A 17,456-nucleotide genomic window follows, 5' to 3' on the forward strand; every position below is an offset into this window, starting at 1 on the left:
ATTAGGCCAAAGCCATCACGACGATGAGCCGGGACGATGATGTGATGATGTTGCATGGAAGGGTCATCGGTAACTCTAAGATACCTGGCCATGAGAGATATGATACACTCGTGACTAAAAGAGTCAGTCAGGTTATCAATGACTTGGTACAAGGTGGCAGAGAGGTAACATGAGAAAGTCAGAGAGACACCGTGGTTCTCGTTAACCTGCACTCCGCCATGGTTAACTTAACAATCCAAGAATTGGGTTTCGCAATCCGAGATCTGTACGAAGAAGAGAATACTCGACAGCAAATTCAATAGTTGATCCAAAGACTTGTTGCATTGCACCAGCGGCAGCATCAGTGATCTTCTCCAAGGACAATTACCTTCATATCTGGTAACTCCAACACTAAAAAAAAATGTGATACCATTAGCATCCCTGGAAACAATCAGTACAACACAGGTACAAATTGACTTTAAAATGGGTACAGCCACACCCATACATGGGGACTCCCAGACCGGACAGGTGGGATTTTTGTTGAATTTCCCACTGGTCAAACCCGAAAATGTATTTCGATTGCGGACAGTATTGAACGTGGGTACATGGAATAACGACATCTCCTATAACATGTAGCCAGTTAAACAATTTCCCCTTGTTTTACCTTCCTTTTAGTATTTCTTTTCTTATTTCAAATGTAATCATAAGTTGTGACGTGCGCGCGTTGTAAGGAAAAATTACTTGAGTAATATTGATGATTCATGATGGAAAAGTGCATAGATTCTTTGTTTTAAAAATGACCCGTGGCCAATTGACCACCGATCATTTTTAAAAGGGCGGAATGTTGTATCTAGGCACCTTTTCCATCTTAATATTAACAAGTAATTTTTCAATACATATAGATACATATTTCTATTGTTTCTTTTAATTTTAATAATGAATAAAAACACCAAACCAGGCCTCAGCATGGCATGTGGGGGTCATATTTACCTTGACCCACTAACACGATTTTGACGTTCAGAGCCCTCCCAGGGTCAGAGGGAGCAGATAGAGAGCAGAGCGCAGTGGATTGCAAAGGGCTGACGTAAACACAAAGCCAGGGTCACTGGGAGGTTGCGTTAGCCTAGATCTAGTTAAGTCAAAAAAAGCTAATTGGTTCTGCATTACTATTAAAGTAACTTAAAGTCGGAATTTAACGACAGGGTAGGCTAAAGTTATTGATCTTCACACCCACTTCAATTGAACCCTGCCACAAGCTACGTCAATGTAACCATCACCCGTCTATTAATTTAATATGAAATGTATTTCCATATTTTAATAATGTCTATACGACTTGACCCGAAGCCTATAACAATCAGGTTTTCCTAAGTCAACATAAATGCTCTAGCCTCCACCCATACGCAAATAATATGCAGGGTTAAAGTAAGAGTAGAGAGGAAAAGAAATGCAAGCGCACAGCAAAACTGCAACGTAAGCAAAGGGTGATGTTAAACCCAGGGTCGGAGAGAAAGACAAATCCCGACCGTCTTTGTATCCCTGCAGCGCGGGGTAGGAGTGTGTATACGCTTGGGGAAACACGAGTCAAACACCACAACGAGAAGCTGACTCAGACCTTGGATTAATACAGAATCATAACTATGGAACTCTGATGAAATGAAATGTTAACTTAAAACTTTTTAACCATTTCTTTGTGCGTCGGTGAAAGTCGGAGGGAATATCGCCCCTCCCTCAGGTTGTGCACCCAGACAGAGAGGCGCCTTCGAGACAATTTATAACATTTGATTGTTTTAATTGTGGGTTTTATGGTAGGAGTATGACAACGGAATATACCGTGGGTGATCCACACAAGGACACACACTGACACATGTACGGACACACACACGGACGCAGATACATAAGGACAAACCCTGACACAGCAAAAATCGAAAGAAACCTCGCCTTGTGGGCAGGATTTTTGGGCATAAAAAGAGGATCCTGAGCATTGAAACCTCAGTTCGACTGGGGGGGGGGGGGTCGGCTCACCAGAGTTCGACCGGGGGGTCGACTCTCGGGAGACAGTTCGCCTCGGAGGAGCAACTCGGAAGAGTTCGACCCGGGGGGGGTCGGCTCACCAGAGTTCGACCGGGGGGGGTCGACTCTCGGGAGACAGTTCGACTCGGAGGGGTCGGAACTCGGGGAGTTCTACCAGGGGGATCGGCACTCGGGGAGTTCGAATCGGAGGAGGTCGGAACGCGGGGAGTTCGACCAGTGGGCCGGCTCAGGAGCAGTTCCAATCGGGAACGAGAGCAACAGGTCGCCAGCCGGCGAGCTGCAGAGCAGGAGGCGGCGAGCAGAAGCCAAAGTGGCCCCGTCGCTACCCACTGACGTTGGCAAGACTCGCAAGGTAGTGAGGCGTCACCTAGTGTGATTTCCAAGAGCTGAAAGACAGAGTATTGCTGAAAGATTATTCTACATTGAGTCCAGCTGCAGAGCGACCGACGCACCAAGCAAGAGCTTCTGCAAACCAGAGCAAGAGCACGTGCGACTTGAGTCATCCAGCAGTGGAGAAAAACCTGCTTTCAGCAAACCAGCAACGAGCACGTTCGAGTTCTCCACCCAGAGAGAGGGAGCGTGCCGATGCAGCTCATCCAACAGCGGAGAGAAACTGCTGTCAGCGAACCAGCACGAGCGTGATCGCGCAGCTCATCCAGCAGTGGAGAGAGGTGTCCACTGAGCAGAACTGAGAGCGATCAAGCAACTCTCCCCCGTGGACAGAGGCTGGCTGCTGCGTGGAGGAGGGCGGCGATTCGTATGATGCACTCCCACACACCTCACCGCTCTAAAGGGAGCGAGGCTACTTCTCCTACAAGCGATGCCAACTTCAGCATATGGCAACGCAAATAATTAATTCCAAACACTGACTATTCAAAACAATTCATATCACTCAAACATACACAGGTCCTTAACCAGAAGCGAACACTCAAGTCCGTGAACCATCTGGCTGTGGAAGCATCGATCGTGTGATAACAGTCCGTCATTTATAAGTATATTCATAATTTCCCTCTTTAATATTTTGTTTTGGACTGTACTTCTAATCGCATAAGTTACCAACCGATCCATCAATACGAATTAACCCTTGGCACCTTCGCCACGGAGCTACGCTCCCGGGAAGGAATCGTGCTAAACCGATTTTCTGATCATACATTCTTATTCACGAATTAATTAATTAATCTCCCGTGAGATAACACATTCCGCCGCATACCCTCACACTAAGCCATTTCGATAATCTTATAGTCTGTCCGGTGGATCTGTTGTTACATTCATGCCTTTGGAAATAATAACTGTTTGATTGTCTTTTTTATATGAATACCGTTGCATGTTAATCAGTCGCCTGTGATAATGTGCTGACTATTTCAAGCATAATGATCGTTCATATTATAATGTGTAAGCTTTTGTGTAACATAGCATTTGCATATTCTGACTCTCTCTCTCACTAACAGCAATCGCTTTATGCGGGGTCCATGTGTTATCAAAGTGAAATCGTACAGTCGTTGATGATACTGTCTTGATACCTTGTGGATACCGTTTTGAAGTTCCGAGATTGATAGTCACATACATATTATAGTTAAGGTTTAATTAGAAAATAAATTGATTAATACAGAAGTGGTCGTGTGATTCTTTTCTGAAGTTTTTGCATAAGATCTGTATCCTGCGACGAGATATGAACTCGGGAACCTAAACTATAAACACACCAATCCACACTCATTAAACTAAAACGAACGATGTGAACATGGGACCTAAAATATGAACACTCGGGGAGTGTTAAAGCGAGAATCATTGTATTATGCTGATCAATAATACGAAGTTAGACAACGAGGCCGAATTGACACTAGCGTAACGGCACACGATTGATTGCGTTATCCTGATTGATAACCCAACCTCGTCAACAAGGCGGGGCCTGATTATCATAAAGGCTATCATTAACACAGCCACACCCACTCGTATAAATTAATACGATTACCTCTCTAATTAGCATAGTTACACGCATAAGTACACAAATTAGCATAATTTCGGATTAATTATGCAAATTTCGAATTTCATTTAATTTGAATTATTTTTCATCAATTTTCACACACCCACATATACAACAGAGGCCACATGGAGCCAACCATGGGCACCCGACTCTTGGCCCCCACATGCAGGGCATGGAAGCAAGAAGGGGGACTCGGATTATGACCTCCGTGTGGGTAGCGAAACCAGCCAGGTCTCAAAGAGGTCATCTTTGCGGGCACCATCTTCTGCCAGGAAGACCTGTGGAGATTCTTCGAAGAGACCCACAGGAAACCAAACAAGGTGATGGAGGCCTTGTCAGGATGGCGAGCCAGACGCCATAGAAGTCTCCCTCAGACGCATCCTAGGGGAGCTCCAGCAGGAAGGACAACAATCGAGAGACCTGGAGAGGTCCAGGGTAAGGAGCCTTCTCAGCAAGGTGACTGATTGGAACAGGCGGGCCACTCGCTCACAATGACACTGCGCATCGCCTCCCTGAACATGAATGGGTGCCGAGAGGCGCTGAGAAGATACTACGCAGCGTCCCTTGCAAAGCAGCATAATGTCTCTGTGCTGTTCGTGCAGGAGACCCATCTCGCCATGGACGATGAGGTTGCCTGGAGGACGGAGTGGAAAATTGGAGCCTTTTTTCAGCCACTTCAGCAACACCTCCTCAGGAGTAGCAACCGTGCTGTCACCAAACTTCACTCCTGACACCGTCAGCCAGGTGGAGGTGATCAAGGGGAGGGTCCTGGACGTCCGGGCGCAGGTCGGCAACACCGCCATCCACCTCGTCAACGTGTACGCTCCCACCACTGACAGTGAGAGACCCGGGTTCCTGCAACTTCTGCGGAACCACCTCGGTGGCATTCCAGAGGACGAGTTTGTGGTCATGGGAGGTGACTACAACTGCACGCTGGATGCTCTCGACCGTACAGGGAAGGGTCACTGCAACGCCAAGCTCTGGGGAGAGCTCCAAGCCCTTCTGGACCCCTCCGATCTGGTGGACGTGTGGCAGCTTCACCACCCGAGGCGGCGAAGCTTCACCTACACGAGGACAAGGGGCAATGAACCAGCTACCCAGTCCAGGATCGACCGCTTCTATATCTCCAGAAGTCTTGTCTCGAGCATTCTGCCTGCTGACATCAGGGCTGCACCACTAACAGACCACAGCCTGATCCTGCTGGACCTTAGGCTGCGTGGAACACCAAGTGCTGCGGCCTACTGGCACTTCAACAACGCCCTGCTGGAGGACAGTACGTTCACCGACCTCTTTAGGAAATTCTGGGCAGGCATAGACGTTTTATCAGGAGAGAAGAGGTCACTATAAAATTCCCAGGTTATTGATATTATGTCCTCACTCTTTGTTTTATGAGTGGAGGAGGAGGAAGAAGAAGGTGAGGGGGAGGAAGAAAAAGGAGGCGCTGCAGCTGTTGACTGTCTTGACAGCGAATCTGATCGCGGGCTTCATGGCTCACCTAGCGAAACAGACAGAGTAGCTGCAGGTGCAGGAGCAGCTGCAGGTCCAGCAGCTGCAGAAGGTTCAGCCAGCACAGCTGGTGCAGGAGGTGGTCAACTGCCTGGGGACCTGTTCCTCGCGCGGTTCAGAGACTCTGTTCTGGTGAGCCACGCGGAGGAGCGCGTGGAGCACCGAGGGCCCCGCCGGCTGCTCGTGGACGTGGCCTGGGAGGTCCTCCGTGACGTCTTCGCGAGCTGGGGCCGCGTGGTGGTCCTGGTGGTGCTCTGCTCGCTCCTCCCTCGCGAAGAGGCTGGTGGACTGCGTACGTCTGAGTGACGCGGAGAAGACGGCGGCAGTGACGGACGTGGTGGCCGCCCTGCTGGTGAACGCGTGCTGGGCCTGGTTCGTCGAGCAGGGAGGCTGGGAGGGCTTCCTGCGAGAATTCGGGCTGGGGACGCCCACCTAGGAGAGGGGCCGCGGATGCCGAGCTCCGACGGTTGGCGACGGTGGAGACAAAAAGAGAGGAGAGAGCGAGAACATCGCAGTTGGGAAAGGAAGAAACAATCCGTACGGAGGAGACGGCGCGACCGCACCCTCACCCCAACCGAGACGCGCGTCGGAGAACCCTCATGTCATTGTTGTTGAATCCGTAGTACAGGCTTTGTTTGGGTTAGATCGCGTGAATATATTAATTTTGTGTCGTTAAACCCGCCACCACCCGACATGGCCATCACCACACAGAGACCCACAGACTCACCACACAGAGACCCACAGACTCACCACACTGACACCCACAGACTCAGCCCCTTTACCGTATTCACCTGATTAAGAGACTCAGTTTTTCTATGTTCTTGTTACAACAAAGTTTGGTTTGCGTCCTATAATCCGGCAATAGGAAAGATCAGATTTATTTAACTCACCGGTTTTGGGGTGCGTCTTACTTTACCCACTAAGCCATTCATTGCTGTTGTTTGTGTTATATTTTAAATACAACACGTTTACGTTTATGGGACCTCTTTGGCCCAGAATTAAAAAGACAGAATAAGGACACCCTGCAAGCCTCGCAGAGTGCCCTGCTAATGTGGAAGAGGCGTGCGGTAGCATTCCACCTGCCACGGCCCCTGGGGGAGGCCACATGGAGCCAACCATGGGCCCCCGACTCTTGGCCCCCACATGCAGGGCATGGAAGCAAGAAGGGGGACTCGGATGATGACCTCCGTGTGGGTAGCGAAACCAACCAGGTCTCAAAGAGGTTATCTTCGCGGGCACCCATCTTCTGCCAGGAAGACCTGTGGAGATTCTTCAAAGAGACCCCCAGGAAACCAAACAAGGTGATAGAGGCCTTGACAAGATGGCGAGCCAGACGCCATAGAGGTCTCCCTCTGACGCATCCTCACAGAGCTCCAGCAGGAAGGAAAACAATCGAGAGACCTGGAGACGTCCAGGGTAAGGAGCCTCCTCAGCAAGGTGACTCATTGGAACAGGCGGGCGACTCACTCACAATGACGTTGCGCAACGCCTCCCTGAACATGAATGGGTGCAGAGGGGCGCTGAGAATATACTACGTAGGATACCTTGCAAAGCAGCATAAGGTCTCCGTGCTGTTCGTGCAGGAGACCCATCTCGCCATGGACAATGACGTTGCCTGGAGGACGGAGTGGAGAGCGAAGCCCTTCATCAGCCACTTCAGCAACACCTCCTCAGGAGTAGCAACCGTGCTGTCACCAAACTTTTCCCCCGACACCGTCAGCCAGGTGGAGGTGATCAAGGGGAGGATCCTGGACCTCACGGTGCAGGTCGGCGTCACCGCCATCCACCTCGTCAACGTGTACGCTCCCACCACTGACAGTGAGAGACCCGGGTTCCTGCAACTTCTGCGGAACCACCTCGGTGGCATTCCAGGGGACGAGTTTGTGGTCACGGGAGGTGACTACAACTGCACGCTGGATGCTCTCGACCACACAGGGAAGGGGCACTGCAACGCCAATCTCCGGGGAGAGCTCCAAGCCCTTCTGGACGCCTCCGATCTGGTGGACGTGTGGCGGCTTCACCACCCTAGGCGGCGAAGCTTCACCTTCACGCGGACACGGGGCAATGAACCAGCTACACAGTCCAGGATCGACCGTTTCTACATCTCCAGAAGTCTTGTCTCGAGCATTCTGACTGCTGACATCAGGGGCTGCATCACTAACAGACCACAGCCTGATCCTGCTGGACCTCAGGCTGCGTGGAACACCAAGTGGTGAGGCCTACTGGCACTTCAACAACGCCCTGCTGGAGGACAGTACTTTCACCGAGCTCTTTAGGAAATTCTGGGCAGGCATAGACGTTTTATCAGGAAAGAAGAGGTCACTATAAAATTCCCGGGTTATTGATATTATGTCCTCACTCTTTGTTTTGAAAGTGGAGGAGGAGGGGGAGGAGGAGGAGGAGGGGGAGGAGGAAAACGAGGGGGAGGAGGAAGGTGAGGAAAAGAAGGAGGCGCTGCAGCTGTTGAGCGTCTTGATAGCGAATCTGATCGCCGGCTACATGGCTCACATGGCGACACAGACGGAGTAGATGTAGGTGCAGGAGTAGCTGCAGGTGCAGGAGCAGCTGCAGCTCCAGCAGCTGCAGAAGGTTCAGCCAGCACAGCTGGCGCAGGAGGTGGTCAACTGCCTGGGAGACCTGTTCCTCGCGCGGTTCAGAAACTCCGTTCTGGTGAGCCACGCGGAGGAGCGGGTGGAGCACCGAGGGCCCCGCCGGCTGCTCGTGGACGTGGCCTGGGAAGTCCTCCACGACGGCTCTGCGAGCCGGAGCCGCGTGGTGGTCCTGGTGGTGCTCTGCTCGCTCCTCCCTCGCAAAGAGGCTGGTCGACTGCATACGTCTGCGCGACGCGGAGAAGACGGCGGCCGTGATGGCCGCGGTGGACGCCCTGCTGGTGAACGCGTGCGGGGCCTGGCTCGTCAAGCAGGGAGGCTAGGAGGGCTTCCTGCGAGCATTCGGGCTGGGAACGCCCACTTAGGAGAGGGGCTGCGGATGCGGTGTGTTAAAGTGTAGGTACTACTTCCTCTTCATCTGCCCAGTGTGGAAGAGTAGACCAAAACATCGAGTAAAGGGGTTCTCTAGAACTCCGTCTTGTAGAAATTCTTCCTGTCACCAGAGGTATGAGAAAGCAATTGCGGAATTGTGCCACCACTCCACAATAAACATTTTTTGACAGAGTATTCAAAGAATGCTGCTGCCCACGATACAGGTTGCTGCTTATGTATTTGACATGGGGGGTGTTTGGAGGCGGCTAAGTGACCCAGAGGTCATAGCACTGACCAGGCACCACGGAGTACTTGGGTTTGAATCCACACCGCCTGTGATCAAAGCAGGTTCTCAATTCTAGCGAGCTAATGATCTCAGCCCAGTCGTCATTGACAGCACACAATAAACCATTACATGGCTGCAATGTGGTTCTGCACTTAATTTGGATAAATTTCATCGAAAAGAACGTTGTTATGACCAACGTTACTCCTACTTAAAGGACAGGTGGGAGGGTGCTGCTCTTTACTGTGGACCAGAGGGCGTTTGAAGGGTAATTAGAAGTAGCTCTGTGATATCAGCTTCAGTGAGCCATTCTCTAACACAAGGCCTGCAATGGTCTGCTAGAGACACGAATTAATAATTGGTTCCAGGGCAGGATGGCGACAGCCCAACCCAGGTTAAAATTTGGGAAAAATAAGAAAATGCAGGTTGATGAATAAAATGCGTTGCAGTTTTATTACCACTGCAGTGGCTTTTCGGCATGGAGCACAGAGGTAGGGTAGATGTAAAGTTTCACGTCATTGTGTACCCCATGCTGTTTAACGACACAGTAAAGACTCGGAGTGAATGCACATCCACTCTCGTTACTATCCACGTACAAATACAGAACACATACAGTGCATGGAATTGTCCATGTCTCTGACAAGCTCGCAGGAACATTCTCCTGAAGCCGGTGCCTCGGATGATTCCTCTGCTGCATTCGGTCGGTGCCTAGGGCGACACATTCACGGTGGTACAGGTGTTCCATTACGTGGAACAGTACATCAAGCGGAGGCGACTTTACGATGAAGAGAGGCAGTACCTGGTGAGGTGCGGCAGGGACCCCCTGGAGGAGGTGTTTTGTCTGGAGGGATTCTCACTCAGAGATCTCAGACACTCGGTGGCAGCGCTGCTCATTAAGTTATTCTCCGTAGTGACGGCCGACAACAGGCGAGCCGGTGCCAGCGTCAACACCACCTCCACCACTGCCTCTCCTTCTTACACTCCAGCCGGTAGCAGTGGTGGATGGTGATGGTGTGGGTGGTGTGGTTGGTGGTGGTGTAGGTAGTGGTGGCATGGGTGGTGGTGCTGGTGGTGTTGTGGGTGGTGTTGTGGGTGGTGGTGGTGTTGTGGGTGGGTGCGTGGTGTGCCGGTGTGAGCCACGTAGCTGCACGTTGGTTCACGGCGACAGCGAAAACCTTGCCACATGCCGCCACTGCGTCTTCGAGTTGCAGCGGCGCGGCATGGCCTGTCCCCTGTGCCGCAGGGAGATTCACTCTGTGGTGCACACATTCCTGGTCTGACAGAACACAAAGATAAAGATCCCCCATATAGCCTTAACAGACTGTAGGGGCAAGTGCTGTTAGCGAGCACCTATGAAGGCCGGAACGGTACACGAGGGGGTGGGTGGCCAGCACCACGCCCGACCGCCTTTGTCTCCCCAGTGGCAATGTTTACACACCGCACCAGGTACTCATTTGAGGCTGAGTCGACCTAGGGGAAGCCCGGGACCGGTTCAGAAAATCGTCACTGGTGTTGGCCGTGAGCGGGAATCAAACCCGGGTCGCCAGGTTCATAGCGCAGCGCGCTAACCGCTACAGAACACACACACAGACACACACACAGACACACAACAACCGCCAACTTGCTGGGCTTTTTGGTGTGTGTAAAAACACTCTTTGGTTGTTTCGGTAAAGAAAAAAAACATAGTTAATGATTTAAGTTGTTGTTGTCACGTCTGCAGCGATCCTGGCTCTCTTCGAGCCTCGCCTGACCGAGCGCCAGGAGGAGGAGCTGGCCGACGTCTGTCAAGTTTGGTTTTTCTCTATGGACGAGGGCAAATCCCGCGGTGGCATCTACAACGATGGCTACGACGACCAAGAAAACAAATACATCCCTGTGAGGCTCACAGAGACCCAGACATCCATAGATACACCCATTGAGACACCTATAGAGACCCATAGATAACACCCATAACGACCCACAACTACATCCCTGTGAGGCTCACAGAGACACCCACAGAGCCCATTCAGACACCCATAGAGATCCACAGAGACACTCATAGAGACTCACAGAGGCACCAATCGAGACCCACAGCTCTATATCAGTGAGATGCACAGACACAGAGATACCCACAGAGACCCACAACTATATCCCTGTGAGACTCGCACAGACAGACACACAAACACAGGCACACACACAAAGGCACACAGACACACAGGCACTACTGCTACTACTAACTACTAACCACTACGACCACTGCTGCTCCTACCACTAAGCGTTAAATATTCCCATCGTGATTGTGACTCTGACTGGCTGTGGCGGCGCTGCTGCTACTTCGGCTGCTTTTTAGATACCCCAGGATCAGCACCAATAGGGCTTCGAGGTGCAAGAGAAGATTGGCTAGAGAGGGCAGGGTGTGGTGCTGCAGTGCGTGGACCACAAGATGGGATTCCTGGTGGCTGTCAAGATGCTGGTACTGCACGGAAAGTGGGTTGGGGCAGGGGTGATGGGGTTGGTGGGGGGGGTGGGTGGGTAGTGGTGATGTGGCGTGGTTGGAAATGGTGTGGGTGGTGGTGGTCTTAACACAGTGGGAGCAGTCGTAATAATTATACATGAATAAAATAATAATAGATCATAAATGGTAGTAAATACAACATGGTTACAAAATAATGAGTATAATAGTAAACAGCAATGATAATAACCTCCGTAAAACTCTCTAAATATAAACTGAAACTATCTCACTAAAATAATAACCCTCTTAAGACTACTATAAACTAGAGACAACCATAGAGATCCATAGACACCCTTAGACACTCATAGAGACCCACAGAGACCCAAATAATTCATAATAAAGGTGTTTGGGTTAGATCGCGTTTATTTATAAATGTGTCGCAACCCTCCACCACCCGACACGGCCAATCAGCAAAAAAGTGTCACGTTGACAAAAGACAAACAATTCACTACTTCAGCCCACCGGTGTGTTGAAGAGTCAATCCACATTTACAGTTTGAGTACGACGTTTCGCTGGTAAATACATCCAGCATCATCAAGCAATTGATGATGCTGGATGTATTTACCATCATCAAGCAATTGATGATGCTGGATGTATTTACCAGCGAAACGTCGTACTCAAACTGTAAATGTGGATTGACTCTTCAACACACCGGTGGGCTGAAGTAGTGAATTGTTTGTCTTTTGTCAACGTGACACTTTTTTGCTGATTGGCCGTGTCGGGTGGTGGAGGGTTGCGACACATTTATAAATAAACGCGATCTAACCCAAAAACCTTTATTATGAATGATATTGGTCGCGAAAGCCTACGTGTTAAACTGACCCAAAGAATTGCTGTGTGCACGCAGCCCTACCAAGATGGAGATGCAGAGGATGGAGCTGAAGGTGATCACGGAGCTGCAGGGGGAGGGCAGTGCTGAGCTGCACGGCGTCATCCGCGTCCTGCACTCGTTCCACTTCCGCGGACACAACTGTCTCGTGCTGGAGCTGTTGAAGTACGCATCATCACCATTGTTATTATCGTCATCATTATCACCATCGTCATCATTATCACCATCGTCATCATTATCGTCATTATCACTATCGTCATTAAAATTGATTAACACGGAAGTGTTGTGTTTTCTTTCCTGAAATTTATGCATAAGAACTGTATTCTGTGCTGAGATCTGAACTTGGAGACCTGGCTGAACACACTAACACATACTCAGTAAATGTTAAAGCGAGAATAATTGTATTATACCCATCGATAATACGAAGTTAAACAACACAGCCGAGTTTAATGTGACATGCTCACAGTACCTGCATAACTGCATACGATTAATTGCATTATCCCGATTGATAAACGACCCTCGTCAACGAGGCGGGGCCTAATTATCATAACGGCTCGCAGTAGCATAATCACACATACACTAGCATAAATTAATACGATTATCTCTCGAATTAGCATAGTCTATGCACTTACATCAATTAGCATAATGTCGGATTATTATGCAAATTTCATTTAATTTTTATTATTTACATCAAATTTTCATAACCTACATATACAACAGAAAGCACCCTCACCCCAACCGAGACGCGCGTCGGAGAGCCCTCACGTCGTTGTTGTTGACTCCGTAGTACAGGTTTTGTTTGGGTTAGATCGCGTGAATATATAAATGTTGTGTGGTTAAACCCGCCACCACCCGACATTGCCATCACCACAGAGACCCATAGACATCGTCACCACACAGAGACCCACAGACTCACCACACCGGCAACCACAGACTCAGCCCCTTTACCGTATTCACCTGATTAAGTAAGAGAATCAGTTTTTTTATGTTCTTGTTACAACAAAGTTTGGTTTGCGTCCTATAATCCGGTAGGAGAGATTGGATTTATTTAACTCACCCGTTTTGGCGTGCGTCTTACTTTACCCACTAAGCCATTCATTGTTGTTGTGTTATATTTTAAATACAAAACGTTTACGTTTGTGGGACCTCTTTGGCCCAGAATTACAATTACAAAATAAGGGATACGGCGTTTACACCTTGTGGAAATAAAAAAAAAACTTCATCAGCAAAAAGAAAAAAGAGGGAGACACAGGGAAGAGGGAGACGGGGGAAGGAGGAGGGACGCACGGGGACGAGGAAGGAGACCGGGGGAGGAGGGTCACACAGGGAGTTAGAGGGAGACAGAGGAGAAGGAGTCTAAGGAGGGGGAGGAGGAAGATGATGAGGTGGAGGAGGAAGACGAGGGGGAGGAAGAGAAGGAGGCGCTGCAGCTGCTGACCGTCTTGCCAGCGAATCTGGTCGCCGGCTTCATGGCTCACCTAGCGACACAGACGGAGTGGCTGCAGGTGCAGGAGCAGCTGCAGAAGGTGCAGAAGGTTCAGCAGCTGCAGGAGGTTCAGCCAACGCAGCTGGTGCAGGAGGTGGTCAACTGCCTGGGAGACCTGTCCCTCGCGCGGTTCAGAGACTCCGTTCTGGACTTGGTGAGCTACACGGAGGAGCGGGTGGAGCACCGAGGGCCCCGCCGGCTGCTCGTGGACGTGGCCTGGGAGGTCCTCCGCGATGGCTCCGCGAGCTGGGGCCGCGTGGTGGTCCTGGTGGTGGTCTGCTCGCTCCTCCCTCGCGAAGAGGCTGGTGGAATGCGTACGTCTGAGCAACGCGGAGGAGACGTCGGCCGTGACGGACGCGGTGGCCGCCCTGCTGGTGAACGCGTGCGGGAACTGGCTCGTCGAGCAGGGAGGCTGGGGGCGCTTCCTGCGAGCATTTGGGCTGGGGACGCCCACTGAGGAGAGGAATTGTGTCAGCACTCCACGATAAAAATTATTTTGGCAGAGTATTCAAAGAATGCTGCTGCTCACGGTACAGGTTGCTGCTTATGTATTTGACATGGGGGGTGTTTAGAGGCGGCCCAGTGGCCAAGAGGTCATAGCACGGAACTGGCACCACGGAGTACTTGGGTTTGAATACAGGCACCCGCAAGTGATTAAAACGGGTTCTCAAGTCTAGCGAGTAAATGATCTCAGCCTTGTCGTCATTGACAGCACAAAATAAACCATCACATTGCTGCAATGTGGTTCTGCACTTAATTTGGATAAATTTCAACGAAAAGAACATTGTTATGACCAACGTTACTCCTACTTAAAGGACAGGTGGGAGGGTGCTGCTCTTTACTGTGGACCAGAGGGCACTTGAAGGGTACTCAGAAGTAGCTCTGTGATATCAGTTTCAGTGAGCCATTCTCTAACACAAGGCTTGCAATGGTCTGCTAGAGACACGAATGAATAATTGGTTCCAGGGCAGGATGGCGACAGCCCAACCCGGGTTAAAATTTGGGAAAAATAAGAAAATGCAGGTTGATGAATAAAATACGTTGCAGTTTTATTACCACTGCAGTGGCTTTTCGGCATGGAGCACGGAGGTAGGGTAGATGTGAAGTTTCACGTCATTGTGTACCCCATGCTGTTTAACGACCCAGTAAAGACTCGGAGTGAATGTACATCCACTGTCGTTACTATCCACGTACAAATACAGAACACATACAGTGCATGGAATTGTCCATGTCTCTGACAAGCTCGGAGGAACACTCCTGAAGCCGGTGCCCCGGATGCTTCCACTGCTGCAGTCGGTCGGTGCCGAGGGCGACACATTCACTGTGGAGCAGGTGTTCCACTACGTGGAACAGTACATCAAGCGGAGGCGACTTTACGATGAAGAGAGGCAGTACCTGGTGAGGTGTGGCGGGGGACCCCCTGGGGGAGGTGTTTGGTGTGGAGGGATTCTCACTCAGAGATCTCAGACACTCAGTATTAGCGCTGCTCATGAAGATATTCTCCGTAGTGACAGCCGACAACAGGCGAGCAGGTGCCAGCGTCAACACCACCTCCACCACTGCCTCTCCTTCTTACACTCCAGCCAGTAGCGGTGGTGGTGTGGGTGGTGGTGATGGTGTGGGTGGTGGTGTTGTGGGTGGGTGCGTGGTGTGGGTGGTGGTGGTGGTGTGGTTGGTGGTGGTGGTGTGGGTGGTGGTGATGTAGGTAGTGGTGGCATGGGTGGTTGTGGCCTGGGTAGTGCTGCTGGTAGTGTGGTTGGTGGTGTTGGTGGTGCGGGTGGCGTTGGTGTGGGTGGTGGTGTGGGTGGTGGTGGTGTTGTGGGTGGTGGTGTTGTTGTGGGTGGTGCTGGTGGTGTGGGTGGTTTTGGTGCGGGTGTTGGTATAGGTGGTGGTGGCATGGGTGGTGGTGCTGGAAGTGTGGTTGGTGGTGTTGGTGGTGTGGGTGGTGTTGGTGTGGCTGATGGTGGTGGTCTTGTGGGTGGGTGCGTGGTGTTGTGGGTGGTGGTGGTGTTGTGGGTGGTGGTTGTGGTGTGGGTAGTGGTGGTGTTGTGGGTGGGTGCGTGGTGTGCCAGTGTGAGCCGCGTAGCTGCACGTTGGTTCACGGCGACGGCGGCCACCTTGCCACGTGCCGCCGCTGCATCTTCGAGTTGCAGCGGCGCGGCATGGCCTGTCCACTGTACCGCAGTGAGATTCACTCTGTGGTGCACACATTCTTGGCCTGATTGAATATACACACACACACAACAACCGCCATTCGCCACTAAGTGGCGGTGACATCATAACGACGCTTGTGCCAGGCTATGTGCACTTTTAAGCCAAGTGAAGTGTCGAACTCCCGCTGGCAGGAGGTCACGGGGCAGACCCAACAGGTGCCACGGGTCGACCGACTGAGACGAGTGGCTGATGCACCACCTGTGCCCCCTACTGTGCCAATTTACTGGGCTTATTGGTGTGTAAGAAACACTCTGGTTCTGTCGGTAAAGAAAAAAAACCCATAGTTGTTGTCAGGTGTGCAGTGATCCTGGCACTCTTCCTGCCTCACCTGACCGAGCGACAGGAGGAGCTGGCCGACGTCTGTCAAGTTTGTTTTGTCTCTATGGACGAGGGCAAATCCCACGGTTGCATCAACAACGATGGCTACGACAACCAAGAACACAAATATATCCCTGTGAGGCTCACAAAGACAGACACTCATAGACACACTCATTGAGACACCCATTGAGACACCCATAGATACACCCATAATGACCCACAACTACATCCCTGTGAGACTCACAGACACCCATAGAGATCTACAGATACCCATTGAGACTCAAAGAGGCACCAATAGAGACCCACAGCTACATCCCAGTGAGACGCACAGACACAGAGACACCCACAGAGACCCACAACTATATCCCTGTGAGACTCGCACATACAGACACACACACACACACACTACTGCTACTACTAACCACTACTACCACTGCTGCTCCTACCACTAAGCGTTAAACATTCACATCGTGATTGTGACTGACTGGCTTGTGGCGGCGCTGCTGCCTCATCTGTGAAGATGCTGGCACTGCCCATCAAGTGGGTTGTTGCGGGGGTGATGGGGATGGTGGTGTGGGTGGGTGGTGGTGTTTTGGTGTGGTTGGAAATGGTGTGGGTGGTGGTGGTCTTAACAAAGCGGCCGCAGTCGTAATAATTATAAATGAAGAAAATAATAGATAATGGAAGTAAATACATGGTTACAAAATAATGAGTAAAATAGTAAAAAATAATAATAACCTCCGTAAAACTACTATGACCCCCAAACACCCATAGAGATCCATAGACACACGTAGAAACCCACAGAGACCCACAGAGACCCAGAGACCCACAGACTTGCTGTGTGCACGCAGCCCTACCAAGATGGAGATGCAGAGGATGGAGCTGAAGCTGATCACGGAGCTGCAGGGGAGGGCAGTGCTGAGCTGCACGGCGTCATCCGCGTCCTGCACTCGTTCCACTTCCGCGGACACAACTGCCTCGTGCTGCAGCTGTTGAAGTACGCATCATCACCATTGTTATTATCGTCATCATTATCGTCATTATCACTATCGTCATCATCACCATCGTCATCGTGATTATCACCATCGTCATTGTCATCATTATCGTCATTATCATCATCGTCATCATCATCTTCATTACCGTCATCATCGCTATCGTCGTCGTTGCTGCTGCTGCCGCCGCCGGGATTGCCTCTACGACTTGAGCAAGCGAGCGGTGATCTGGCGCATCAACGACGCCGCGTTGAGGTCATACACCAGTGGAATCGTCCGCTTCCTGGCCCAGACCAAGTCCCGCGGCATCGTCCACGCGGTCATCAAAGCCGGTGATAGCGGAGGGCACTCTGGGGGCGCGCACG

The sequence above is a fragment of the Petromyzon marinus genome, chromosome 2 (genome assembly GCF_048934315.1).
Source record: "Petromyzon marinus isolate PM22_M1 ecotype Great Lakes invasive population chromosome 2, UKy_Petmar_22M1.pri1.0, whole genome shotgun sequence".
Taxonomy (NCBI): Eukaryota; Metazoa; Chordata; class Hyperoartia; order Petromyzontiformes; family Petromyzontidae; genus Petromyzon; species Petromyzon marinus.